Source organism: Cibotium barometz, chromosome 45 (genome assembly GCF_041138505.1).
Source record: "Cibotium barometz isolate CiBa-2024 chromosome 45, ASM4113850v1, whole genome shotgun sequence".
Classification (NCBI taxonomy): Eukaryota; Viridiplantae; Streptophyta; class Polypodiopsida; order Cyatheales; family Cibotiaceae; genus Cibotium; species Cibotium barometz.
Genome location: NC_141090.1, coordinates 24136768 through 24149784, shown reverse-complemented (window position 1 = coordinate 24149784; position 13017 = coordinate 24136768).

Below are 13017 nucleotides of genomic sequence, written 5' to 3'. Positions count from 1 at the left end.
TGGCGAATGTTGAGAGAGTGTTCCAGCCGGTGGCTGGTGGTGCCCCGTTCGTGGTAGTTTTTCCAAGTTTGGGAGGTGGAAGGGCTATAGAGGCAGGTCTTTTCTTCTTTTTTTCACCTCACACCATACATTCTAATAATATCCTCTAACACTTGGTCTACTCTCTCAGTTTTCCCATCTGTTTGAGGATGAAATGTTGTGCTCACCTAAGCTCAATACCAATGGCTCTCGCTTGCCAAAAATTAGATGTGAACTTTGAATCCCTATCAGACACTATACTTTGAGGCATACATTGCAAATGAATATTTTCTTTCACAAACAACTTGGATACCTCAAGAGCACCACATCTATCTTCTTCATAGAAAAGAAGTGAGCAATCCTCATCAAACGATTGTTAACTACAAAGATAGTGTCATATAATCCTCTAGAAGTGGGAAATTTAGTGATAAAATCCATTGAAATTGATTCCCACTTCCTAGAAGAAATGTCTAAAGATTTCATTTGACCTGGCATTCTATATTGTTCAATCTTCACTTGCAGACAATGCAAACATTCTCTAATATAGCGTTGGACATCACTCTTCACACCAAGCCAAAAGTAAGCTTTTAGAACATTGTTGTACATTTTGTTATATCCAACATGTCCAGAAAATGGTGCATCATGACAATCATGAGGAGTTTTGACCTTAAAAGATGATTCACTAGGCACACAAAGTCTCTCATTATAGTACAAGTTTCCCTTGACCATAAAATATTTTCCCTCAACCCTCTCAAATGGAGTCTTGGAATTCTCTCTAGGATGCTCACATAAAAGGGATCTCTCACAATTTCAGCTCTAATGTTTTTGATTATGGCCAACCAAACGATAGTCAAGGAATTAATCCAGGGATCCTACTCAAAGCATCAGCCACATTGTTCTCCTTACCCTCAATGTATTTGATCTCAAAATCATACTCGCATAGGAGGTCCATCCACCTCCTTTGCCTATTGTTTAACAAAGATTGAGTGAATAAATATTTTAAACTTTGATGATCAGTTCGAAGTTCAAACTTAACACTAAGTAGGAAATGTCTCCAATGCTTAAGGACATGAACATTTGCAACCAACTCGTGGTCATGGGTAGGATACTTCTCTTCATGGCTCCTAAGTTTCCTTGACTCATATTCTACTACTCATCCATCTTGAGAGAGAACACATCCAATTTGTGTTCCACTAGCATCACAAGTTACTACAAAAGGTCTCCCTATTTCTGGTATTTTTAAAATATAATTCTCAGCACAACCTCTTAGCTTTTAAAGCGTCAAAAGCTACTTGACACCTTTCATCCCACCTAAATTTTTTTTCTTTTTTGGTGAGATCTATCAATGGAGAAGCTATCTTAGAAAAGTCTCTAATGTGTTTTCTCTCGAATTGTGCCAATCCTATGAAGATTCTCACATCTGTCATGCACCTAGGTCTAGGCCATTCCATAATCACTTTAATCTTCTCCAAATCTATGTGGATACCCTCCTTAGAAATGACACGGTGATGGCACGGAAGCGGTAGAGCTGTCTACGCCCTTATAGCATGCCACACTTCCACACACGCATGCAAACACACCAGAACACCAGACCAAAGAGCATGAACAGGACTCGTATTTCAGAAAAGACCTTGACCTTTACAGAGGTGGATATCCCAAGATATCCCAGACACCAGCTACACCAAGCACCGCTCGCAATCAGCCTGCTCCAGCTCCTGGTCGCTCCCAATCCGTTCCCTCCTCGCTTCTCTGCAGCAGCAGCCCTTCTCTTTCTCTGCACTGCACCTCGGCTAAGGTCCACTCTCTGCTACAATCAGCACCACACGCAGCCTGTCCAACTGCACCTATACCTCAGCCCTTTGGTTACTTCTCCCTTTTCCGACCACCGACTCGCCTGGCCACCACCTCGGCTACTCACCTGTACCTACGGTATCACCAATCCCGCACTCTAGTGCCCAAGGCGGTCACTTCAAAGCCCAGTGGCCCGTCCACCAGCCAAAACCTGCAGCTGCACCCTTTTCTTCTCACTGCGAAGCCCCACCAGCCTTTCTCTTTCTCTTTGCGCTGGTCAGCCCGTCAACCCACACGTCATGCTCTCCTTACGTTGCGCCCTTCTCTTCTCGACCAAGGCCTCCACGCCTGCAGCTACCACTGTCTTCCATCTGCGCCAGCTGCAGCTTCCTCACAAAAAACACACAAGGGCCCCCCCCTCGTTGGCGCCAGCAGTTGCGCTCCACACCTTCGCTAGCCTTCCAGCTGCGCTTTCTTCAGACCCACACGGTAGAACACACAGGCCTCTCACCCGTTGGCTCCCACAAAACACCCGGGCTCCTCTGTCCTCGCACTCCAACGAGACCCCAGAGAGTCCCCCCTCTCTGCACTTCACACCCCTGCGCAGCAACTCTCTACACGACCCCTTCTTCGCTCCACCACACTCGCGGCTGCACACCGCTCCTCTTCCTCAGAGAGTCCCTCTGTCCTCGCATCCAGCAGCCGCTCCACCAGCTCCTCCTCCCAAAAGAGAGAGGCCCCCACGCTGCTATCCTCTCTCACCGTCCAGCTGCGCCGACTTCTTCTAGAAACACCAGGCTGGCAGCAACTTGATCTTCCACGCCACCTTCCAGAATGAACCTCGTTGGCAGCCCCTCATACCTTCACGTAGCTCTCTCCTCTTATGGCCACATTTTCATCATTTTATTTAATTAAAACCATCAATTATTCCCTTTTACACTAAATGCCCATACTCCATACACCTCAATTACCACCCACGATGGCATTGTATTTCTAGGACGCGCACACATCCAAGCTGCCACTGCCAGCTGAAACCACCTCCATCTGACCTTACTCCGGACGGGCTTGCACGAGCTCAACACCAAACTGTTCACCCTGAACACCTGGCAACACTCTCAAAAGTAAAACCTTCACACACGCCTTGCACACGTATGTACACATTATCAGCCTCTATTTTTAGCCACACATATTTAGCAACCCCCTTTCTTCTGCTGAGACATTTATGTCGAGCAGTTGCACAATTAGAAACCACTTATCCCCCTGGATCAAACAAAAACCTCGGTGCATCTTCCTTCCAATCCTTCACGCATTCCCCTCCATCAAACAGCCATTGATACACCCTGTCATAGCCTGCTTTCACTTCCAGCAACCCCCTTGGCTTTTTGTACATGGCCTCCTCACCATCCACTGTACTTCCTCCTCCAGACCAGCTCACAAGAGATAACCACTCCTCACCTCTACTCCCCTCTGTCACATCTGACTCCCACTCATAGTCATGTACCGAAACAACACTCATCTTATCATCAACCCCCATCTCACGGTCACAATCCAACTTGCAGCCCACATCACTGGCTTCCAACCCTTCCTCTGGGCAACCTGCCAGACCCAAACTATAACCAAACTGCTCATCTATATGCTGAGCATCCACATGCGGTGTGTCCACCATACACTCGCTTCCCTTCAGCCCATCAACACCAAACACAGTAACCTCGTGTACTACAGACTCATCATTGTCACTTTCCTGCAGTTTCTCCAGCTTCAAGACCATTGGCGATCCTGCAAGATTCTCCACATCTTGCACAGGCATCCCTACCATGTCTAAGCTTCCCAAACTCCCAGGCAAAGCATCTTGGTCCCCCTGACCAACAACAATAGTCTCACATGCATCCTCACCACTCACAACCACCAACTCATTCTCCTGGGCATGACAAGGAACACACACCTTATGTTCAGCATCCACACCTGCGAAATCGATCGCACCATCAACCAAAGGAGCATCCAGCTCACCATCAATCACACCATCACTCTCTTCCTGCTGCACAACTGGCATGCAAGCAATCTTCTTCAAGGAAGCCAACTTTAACAGATCATCCAGTGCACTATCAAGTACACTGTCCAGCTCACCATCCACACTCTCACAACAGGCTGCAATATCCAACTCATCACCCGGATTATCCATACGGGCTCCATCCACAGCATTTTCACTAGTGACACCTTGATCATCACCCTCCACCTTGACTGGCTGAAGTACTGGCACCTGTTCACAATCCACAACATCATCAATACTCCCATCCTCCTCCTCCTCACCTCTTGAAAGCTCTTCAGGTATGATTCCAGAAACCTCATCCTTCTCCATTCCCAACAGGCTAACCTGTCCCATATCTTGCTCTGCAACTGTGACCTTATGGACCTCACAAACACTGGGCTGAATTGCATCCTTCACCTGCATATTAGGGCCACCCACCCTATCACTCATTCCCAAAGACAATTGATATATTCCACCATTAGCTTTGGCTGGTCTCTCACATTGCGGACTCATATGACCCCACTCACCACAATTCCGGCATTGCACATCACACAGATACCCTTTCCCTCTTCCAATATCTACTGAATTTCCTCCAAAACCAGATGATGCATCAGGCTTCCTTCCCATAACACCCATGCCTCGTCCTCTTCCTGTGGACTCTATCCAATTCACACTTAAAGACTTCATGAGCTCCACTGCATCATGAACCTCCCTCTTCAATGAGTCCTCCTGTCTAGGAACAACAGCAGTTTTTCTTCCAGGATGCATACTCTCAATCTGTGGCACCTTCATAAATCTCCTCGGCTCTTCCCGCATTCCCATCTGCCTCAAACGCTTCACCTTCCACTCCTTCTCTCGAGCTACTCTGACAGCCTCCTCAAAGCTATCCAGGTTCTTCAGCTCCACCTTCAGACGGATCGTTGGCTCCAAACCAGCCACAAATCGCTCTCTCTTTATCATCTGCAGGGGTACTTCAGGAATCAGAGCCTCACACCATAGACTCCACAGTCTACCAAACTCTATCAGATACTGATCCACATCCTGACCATCCTTCTGCTGAATGTTACACAATTCCTTCCACACTTCATTCGGACTCTTCACATGGACAAACTGTGCCAAAAATGCAGCTCTGACTACACGGTACTCAGGATCCTGTCGATGAACATTCCTGTGTGTAGCCACAAACATCTGCAGCCATACTTTTGCATCACCCTGCAAGCAATAAGCCAAAATCCGAGAAAGGATCTCCGGGGTTGCCCTGTCTTTCATCAAAGCTGTAAACTCCATCTTCTCCAAAAACCTGGTTGCATTTTCCTGTGGCAATCCCCAATACTCCGGAAAATCCTGAGCCATTTCCAAATCCTTCTTCACACAGCCCCTATCTTCTTTCACAAACCAGAGGAAATCTGCTCCTCTGTGGAGGCACCAAAAAGTGATGGCACGGAAGCGGTAGAGCTGTCTACGCCCTTATAGCATGCCACACTTCCACACACGCATGCAAACACACCAGAACACCAGACCAAAGAGCATGAACAGGACTCGTATTTCAGAAAAGACCTTGACCTTTACAGAGGTGGATATCCCAAGATATCCCAGACACCAGCTACACCAAGCACCGCTCGCAATCAGCCTGCTCCAGCTCCTGGTCGCTCCCAATCCGTTCCCTCCTCGCTTCTCTGCAGCAGCCCTTCTCTTTCTCTGCACTGCACCTCGGCTAAGGTCCACTCTCTGCTACAATCAGCACCACACGCAGCCTGTCCAACTGCACCTATACCTCAGCCCTTTGGTTACTTCTCCCTTTTTCGACCGCCGACTCGCCTGGCCACCACCTCGGCTACTCACCTGTACCTACGGTATCACCAATCCCGCACTCTAGTGCCCAAGGCGGTCACTTCAAAGCCCAGTGGCCCGTCCACCAGCCAGAACCTGCAGCTGCGCCCTTTTCTTCTCACTGCGAAGCCCCACCAGCCTTTCTCTTTCTCTTTGCGCTGGTCAGCCCGTCAACCCACACGTCATGCTCTCCTTACGTTGCGCCCTTCTCTTCTCGACCAAGGCCTCCACGCCTGCAGCTACCACTGTCTTCCATCTGCGCCAGCTGCAGCTTCCTCACAAAAAACACACAAGGGCCCCCCCCTCGTTGGCGCCAGCAGTTGCGCTCCACACCTTCGCTAGCCTTCCAGCTGCGCTTTCTTCAGACCCACACGGTAGAACACACAGGCCTCTCACCCGTTGGCTCCCACAAAACACCCGGGCTCCTCTGTCCTCGCACTCCAACGAGACCCCAGAGAGTCCCCCCTCTCTGCACTTCACACCCCTGCGCAGCAACTCTCTACACGACCCCTTCTTCGCTCCACCACACTCGCGGCTGCACACCGCTCCTCTTCCTCAGAGAGTCCCTCTGTCCTCGCATCCAGCAGCCGCTCCACCAGCTCCTCCTCCCAAAAGAGAGAGGCCCCCACGCTGCTATCCTCTCTCACCGTCCAGCTGCGCCGACTTCTTCTAGAAACACCAGGCTGGCAGCAACTTGATCTTCCACGCCACCTTCCAGAATGAACCTCGTTGGCAGCCCCTCATACCTCCACGTAGCTCTCTCCTCTTATGGCCACATTTTCATCATTTTATTTAATTAAAACCATCAATTATTCCCTTTTACACTAAATGCCCATACTCCATACACCTCAATTACCACCCACGATGGCATTGTATTTCTAGGACGCGCACACATCCAAGCTGCCACTGCCAGCTGAAACCACCTCCATCTGACCTTACTCCGGACGGGCTTGCACGAGCTCAACACCAAACTATTCACCCTGAACACCTGGCAACACTCTCAAAAGTAAAACCTTCACACACGCCTTGCACACGTATGTACACATTATCAGCCTCTATTTTTAGCCACACAATGGCCTAAATACACAATCTTGTCCTTAGAAAAGAAACACTTGGTCATCTTTGCATACAACTTGTGATCCCACAACTTTTGAAGTGTTTTCCTAAGATGAATTAAATGATCTTTTTTGAATACACAAAAATATCATCTAAGATTACAAGAATGAAATCATCTAAATATTCACGAAACACATTATTCATCAAACACATGAAAGTAGCAGGTGCATTAGTCAATTCGAAAGGAAGAACATTGAACTCATAATGCCCATACCGAGTCTTAAATGTAGTCATAGGAATGTCTACTTCTCAGATGTGAATTTGATGGTATCCAAATCGCAAGTCAATCTTTGTAAAGACAGAGGACCCACTGAGTTCATCGAATAACTCATCTATGTGAGGTAAAGGGTACTTATTCTTAATGGTTAGCCTATTCAACCCTCTATATTCAATGCAAAGTATATAAGTCCCATCCTTTTTCCTTTGAAACAAAACTCGACTACCCCAAGGAGAAACACTAGGTCTAATGAAACCCCACCAAGGAGAAACACTAGGTCTAATGAAACCCTTTTGCATCAAGTCATCCAACTGAATCTTCATCTCTCTCAACTCATCCACATAAACCTATAGGGTGCCCTAGAGTAAGTTTGGGTTCCAGCAAGAGGCATCCCAGGTAGGTCACCCGAAAAACATCACGATATTCATCAAGGAGTTTCTTCACATACTCAGGACGGTCTTGCTTCTCTCTCTCTTCCTTAAGCTCATCGACAAAGATTAAGAATTGCCTAACCCCTCTCAAAAGTTTCATGGTTGAAATTAGAAGGGCCTCACTATTCCTCTCTTCCCCCTGAATAACTTGGGTTTCTTCCTTTTCTCACTAGCAAAACACACAATCCCATCTGCACAATTGATGAGGGCTTTTTTGGAGACTAACCAATCCATCCCAATTATTGCATCACACTTACCTATCTTGATGGCATAGAAGTCTCCCTTACACTTCCTTTTCGATAAGGTGAAAGATGAGTTTCTCCATTGGAAAGTTGTACGGGCTTGTTTCCTTGATTTCCTAATCTTAAGTGTTGTGATTTCACAAGTTTTGGAGAAATAAAGCAATGAGTGTTACATGAGTCAACTAAAAATTGAACATCTCGATTTCTAATCTTTCCTTTTATTCTTATCACGAAAGCATGTGCATGAGACACTACAAGAGTAGAAACCTGTAGCGACCCTTACGGGGGTCGCTATAGAAGTCGTTCCAAAGGTCGCTCTTGACCATCGTTTAAACGACTTCTTTAGCGACATTTTTGAGATGCATAAACCACGCTTTTTGGGTGGCATAAACCATGTTTTGAGGGTGGCATATACTGTTGAGATATCGAGCTCTAGTGAGGTGGCGGACACTGATGACCCGCCTGGGGGATAGGCCCCGCACTTACACCACTGGCATGGTTGGTGAGATCTTAGGTGATATGCGGCCAGTGGGATGACAGGCTGTGTGACAGCCACTCTAGAGACTGGCATAGTTATAGCGCCAGCTCATTTAGTCGGGTTCACACTATAGAGAACCCGTGTATGTATTGTTTGAGTACCTTTCATATTGTGTGTACTCTTATTCTTGTATATGGTGTGTTGAGTGTTGAGTAGAGAAGAAGAAGATTTTCAGCCTCTCACCTTGTGTGTTCTCTATTAGGGTTTTGTGAGTGTGTGTATGTGCTTGCAAGAGCTCAAGCTCTCCTCCCCCCTGCATCTTTTCATGGTATCAGAGCCTGGTTCGTGCTAAGGGCTGAGCTGCAAGCAAGAGAACCACAGGAAGCGGTACGAGGGTAAGAGCTTCAACTACTCTTCCCTATTGTGTTGGTGACTACACCCTTGTCGAGAGCTCTACGGGAGGCACCGGCAAACGATCTCCGATTGAGGAGCTTTCTTCGCGGGAGTGAAGCTATAGGGCAACTATACAGTCCTATGGACTAACATTTTCGGGCCGAAATCGCGTTTCGGGCGCGTCTGGACCTCCGTTTTTCAGAAAGCAGGCGATTTCGAGCACTACGGGTAAGTCATCGATTCTCTGCAGAACTCTGTTTTAAGAACTGCAGGAAGACAGATTGACTGTGCAGACACTGTGGGTGCTGCAAAGAGGTCTACAGTTGCCATTGGGTGTATGTATGCACATTGAAGTCACTGGTTGTGACATTTGAGAGTACTGCAGTACCGCTGTGCAGAAAATACAGCATTTGTGCAGAAAAACCAGAGTGCAGTTTTTGGTAAAGTTGTGTGTTTGGCAAGATGTCAAATGATGGGATAACTCAGATTGTGGCTGAGAAGCTGGATAAGAATAACTTCCATGCTTGGAGGTTCAGGTTGACGAATTTCCTGATGGGAAAAGGTTATTGGGACTACATAGAAGGTGAGCATGAAGAGGCACCGGAGATACCGGATATAAATCCGACTGCTGCAGATGTGAAAGAGTTTAAAGATTGGAACCAAGGAGCCAGGAAAGTAATGTATTGGCTTTCCATTAGTATACAGGACACCATGATTGGGCACATTCAGGATGCCAAGTCCCCCAAGGAGGCGTGGGACACCTTGGTAAAGCTTTATGAAACAAATACCAAGGCACGTAAGATACAGTTGAAGAATGAACTTCATACTGTGGAGAAAAAGAGCATGTCTGTGAATGACTATGCGTTGAAGATAAAGGGCATTGTGGAATCCCTTGCATCTATTGGTGTGTCAGTAGATGATGATGACAAGGTGGAAGTCTGTCTACGTGGTCTCGGGCCACAATACAAGGCATTTAAGACGTCTATTCAGACTCGGGAAAACATTCCCAACTTTACAGATTTGGTGTCTATGCTGATTATCGAAGAGAAGAACTTGGGTGAAGACCAACAGTCTTCACAAAGCAAAAACAGTTCAGAGCAACAGGCCTTCTACACGAGTTCAAGAAGAGGACGAGGTAGAGGAGGCCATGGACGCGGTCAAGGAGGTGGCCGAACAGGTAATCAGAATTATGGCCAGCAGCAGCAGCAACAACAACAGTCCCAGAATCAACAACAACAACAACACGCAGGTGGAAGAGGCAAATTCAGAGGCAGGGGGAGTCAAAGAGGCCGTGGAAATTGGCAAAGGCAATATAATGATGCACGTGAATGCTACTATTGTGGTAAGCCAGGACATGTGCAGTCAGAATGTTATAAGAAGCAGGCTGACATGCAAAATGGGAAAGTGCAGCAAAACAACTATGCATCCTCAAGCAGAAATAATGAGGATAATGAAAGGTTGTTTGTTATGCAGCATGTTGTGAATGCCATGTCTAAAAATGTTGATGCAGCACAAAAAGATAATGTATGGTACGTGGATTCAGGCGCTTCGAACCACATGACGAGTCATGGGGAGTGGTTCAAGGAGATGAAGAACCCGGAAAGACCAGGTTTTGTGGAAACAGGGGATGACACTGCTCATCCAATTGCCCACGTTGGAGATGTGCCATTATCTATGCAGGATGGCAAAGTGAAGTACCTTGCAGATGTACTTCATGTACCGAACATAACAAAGAATCTGGTTTCAGTTGGCCAGATGATTGAGCAGGGTTTGCAGGTTCGGTTTAACCCTGATGGGTGTTATGTTGAAGATTTTAAAGACAAGTGCAGGTTGGTTGCAAAAGGCAACAGAGTGGGCAGAATGTTTACGTTGAATGTAGACATGCCTGAAATGAGTGCTGCAATGTTTGCAAATGGTTCAGGAGTTGTTGCAGACACAGACATATGGCATAAAAGAATTGGACATGTAAATGTTCAGAGATTGAAGTCTATGCAGACAAAAGGAATCGTGACAGGGCTGCCAAAATTTAAGGTGGAAGGTATGCAGAAAATATGTGAAGCATGCCAATTTGGGAAGCAAACAAAGCATGTGTTTCCACGTAACAGATATGTGAGCAGAAATGCACTAGATCTTGTGCATTCAGATGTATGGGGTCCTACGAAGACCGTGTCTATGGGAGGCTGCAGGTACTATGTCACTTTCATTGATGACCACACAAGAAAAGTGTGGGTATATTTCATGAAGGAGAAGAGTGAGGTGTTCACTCACTTTCAGAATTTCAGAGTTTTGGTTGAAAAGCAAACAGGGAAATATGTAAAGTGCCTAACGTCAGATGGAGGGGGAGAGTACTTCTCCAATGAGTTCTCTGAATTCTTGAAGAAGAATGGTATTCGGAGACAGTTCACATGCAGATATACTCCGCAGCAAAATGGAGTTGCTGAGCGGAAAAACAGGCACATTGCTGAGATTGCGCGAGCATTGATGGAAGAGAAGAATATGCCGCATTGCTATTGGGCTGAGGCTGTTTCTACAGCAGTATACATCATGAACAGGACTCCAACTGCAGCCATACATGATGTAACTCCAGAGGAGAGGTTTACTGGCAGGAAACCAGATTTGTCTCATCTGAAAGTCTTTGGATGCATTGCATATGTGCATGTGCCAGATGAGCTGAGAACCAAGTTGGATCCGAAAGCTGAAAAATGTGTGTTTATTGGATATTCCCTTGAGCAAAAGAGATACAGGTGTTATAACCCTGCTACACGTGAGTTGAGGGTAAGCAGGGATGTTGTCTTTGATGAGATGAGCAGCTAGTATGCTGCTAAAAAAGAAGCTGTTGGGGCTGATGTGAGTGGAAGTGTGGTTGCACAGAATGCAGGTCAGCAATCACAATCTTTGAGTGGACCAAGAGAGTCCTCATCTAGTGGGTCTGTTGATAGACCATGGAGTGGCAGGCTACGTCATAATACCAGTCCTGCAAATGTGATTACTACATCACGTAAAGGAAAAGAGAAAGTGGTTGAGCCCCTTGGTATGCCTGACATTTCTGCAGGGCATTCTCATGTTGATGGAGAGTCTAGTGGCTCAGATATGAGCCTTGATGAGGAGCTTGGGATCCCAGCTATGAGAACACCTGGTGTAAAGAAGGCTATGGAAGCCATGAATGAGAAGCTGCGAAGATCTGGGAGAGTGAGAAATCCTGTGCAGAGATTTACCTATGATGGTTATGTGGCACATCACTATGCATATATGGCAAAGGTTGTGCAGGTTGTTGAGCCCACATGCATTGATGAGGCTGTTGGAAATGTGTGTTGGGAGAAAGCTATGGATGAGGAGATGGATGTACTATATGGAAATGAAACTTGGGACTTAGTGCAATTGCCTGAAGGCAAGAAAGCCATTGGATGCAAGTGGGTGTACAAAGTTAAACATAACAGTGATGGAAGCATAAACAGGTACAAGGCTAGATTGGTAGCCAAAGGATATGCGCAGACATATGGGATTGATTATGAGGAAACTTTCAGCCCAGTTGCCAAGATGGCAACAGTGAGAGTTGTGATAGCAGTGGCTGCGTCAAAGCAATGGTCTTTACATCAGATGGATGTAAAGAATGCATTCTTGCATGGGGATTTGCAAGAAGAGGTGTATATGTTGCAGCCACCTGGTTATGAGGATGAGGGTCACCCCGAGCATGTTTGCAGGTTGAAGAAAGCCTTGTATGGCTTAAAGCAAGCACCAAGAGCATGGTCTGACAAGATTTCTGAATATCTTGTCACTATTGGCTTTCATGTAGCCAATGCAGATTTCTCGCTGTATGTGAGACATGGTGATAGAGGAGTTGTGCTTGTTGTCATCTATGTAGATGACTTGATCATTACGGGGGACCATGATGCAGAGATCTTTGATGTAAAGATCTTGCTTAGACAGAAGTTCGAGATGAAGGATCTGGGGGAGCTCAGATATTTCTTGGGCATTGAGGTGATTAGGTCACCACATGGTATTGGATTACTACAGAGACAGTATGGCTTGGACATGTTGTCCAAGTATGGTATGACAGGCTGTAAGCCTATTTCTGTGCCATTGGATCAGAATGGCAAGTTGAGTGCAGATTCAGGAGAGATCTTGGAGGATCCTACTATGTACAGGAGCATAGTAGGAAGTTTGATCTACATGACGATCACCAGACCAGATTTGAGCTATGCTGTTGGGTTGGTGAGTCAGTTTATGCAGGTTCCACGGAAACCGCATTTGGATGCAGTGAGACGCATACTGAGGTATGTGAAGTCTACTTTGCATTGTGGACTATTCTATGAGACTGGGACGGAGATATGTGTACATGGGTACACAGATGCTGATTGGGCTGGTAGTATCTCAGACAGAAGATCTACCAGTGGATTCATGTTTTCTTTGGGGAGTGCTGCTGTGACTTGGAGCAGCAAGAAGCAGCCTACGGTTGCTCTATCGAGTACAGAGGC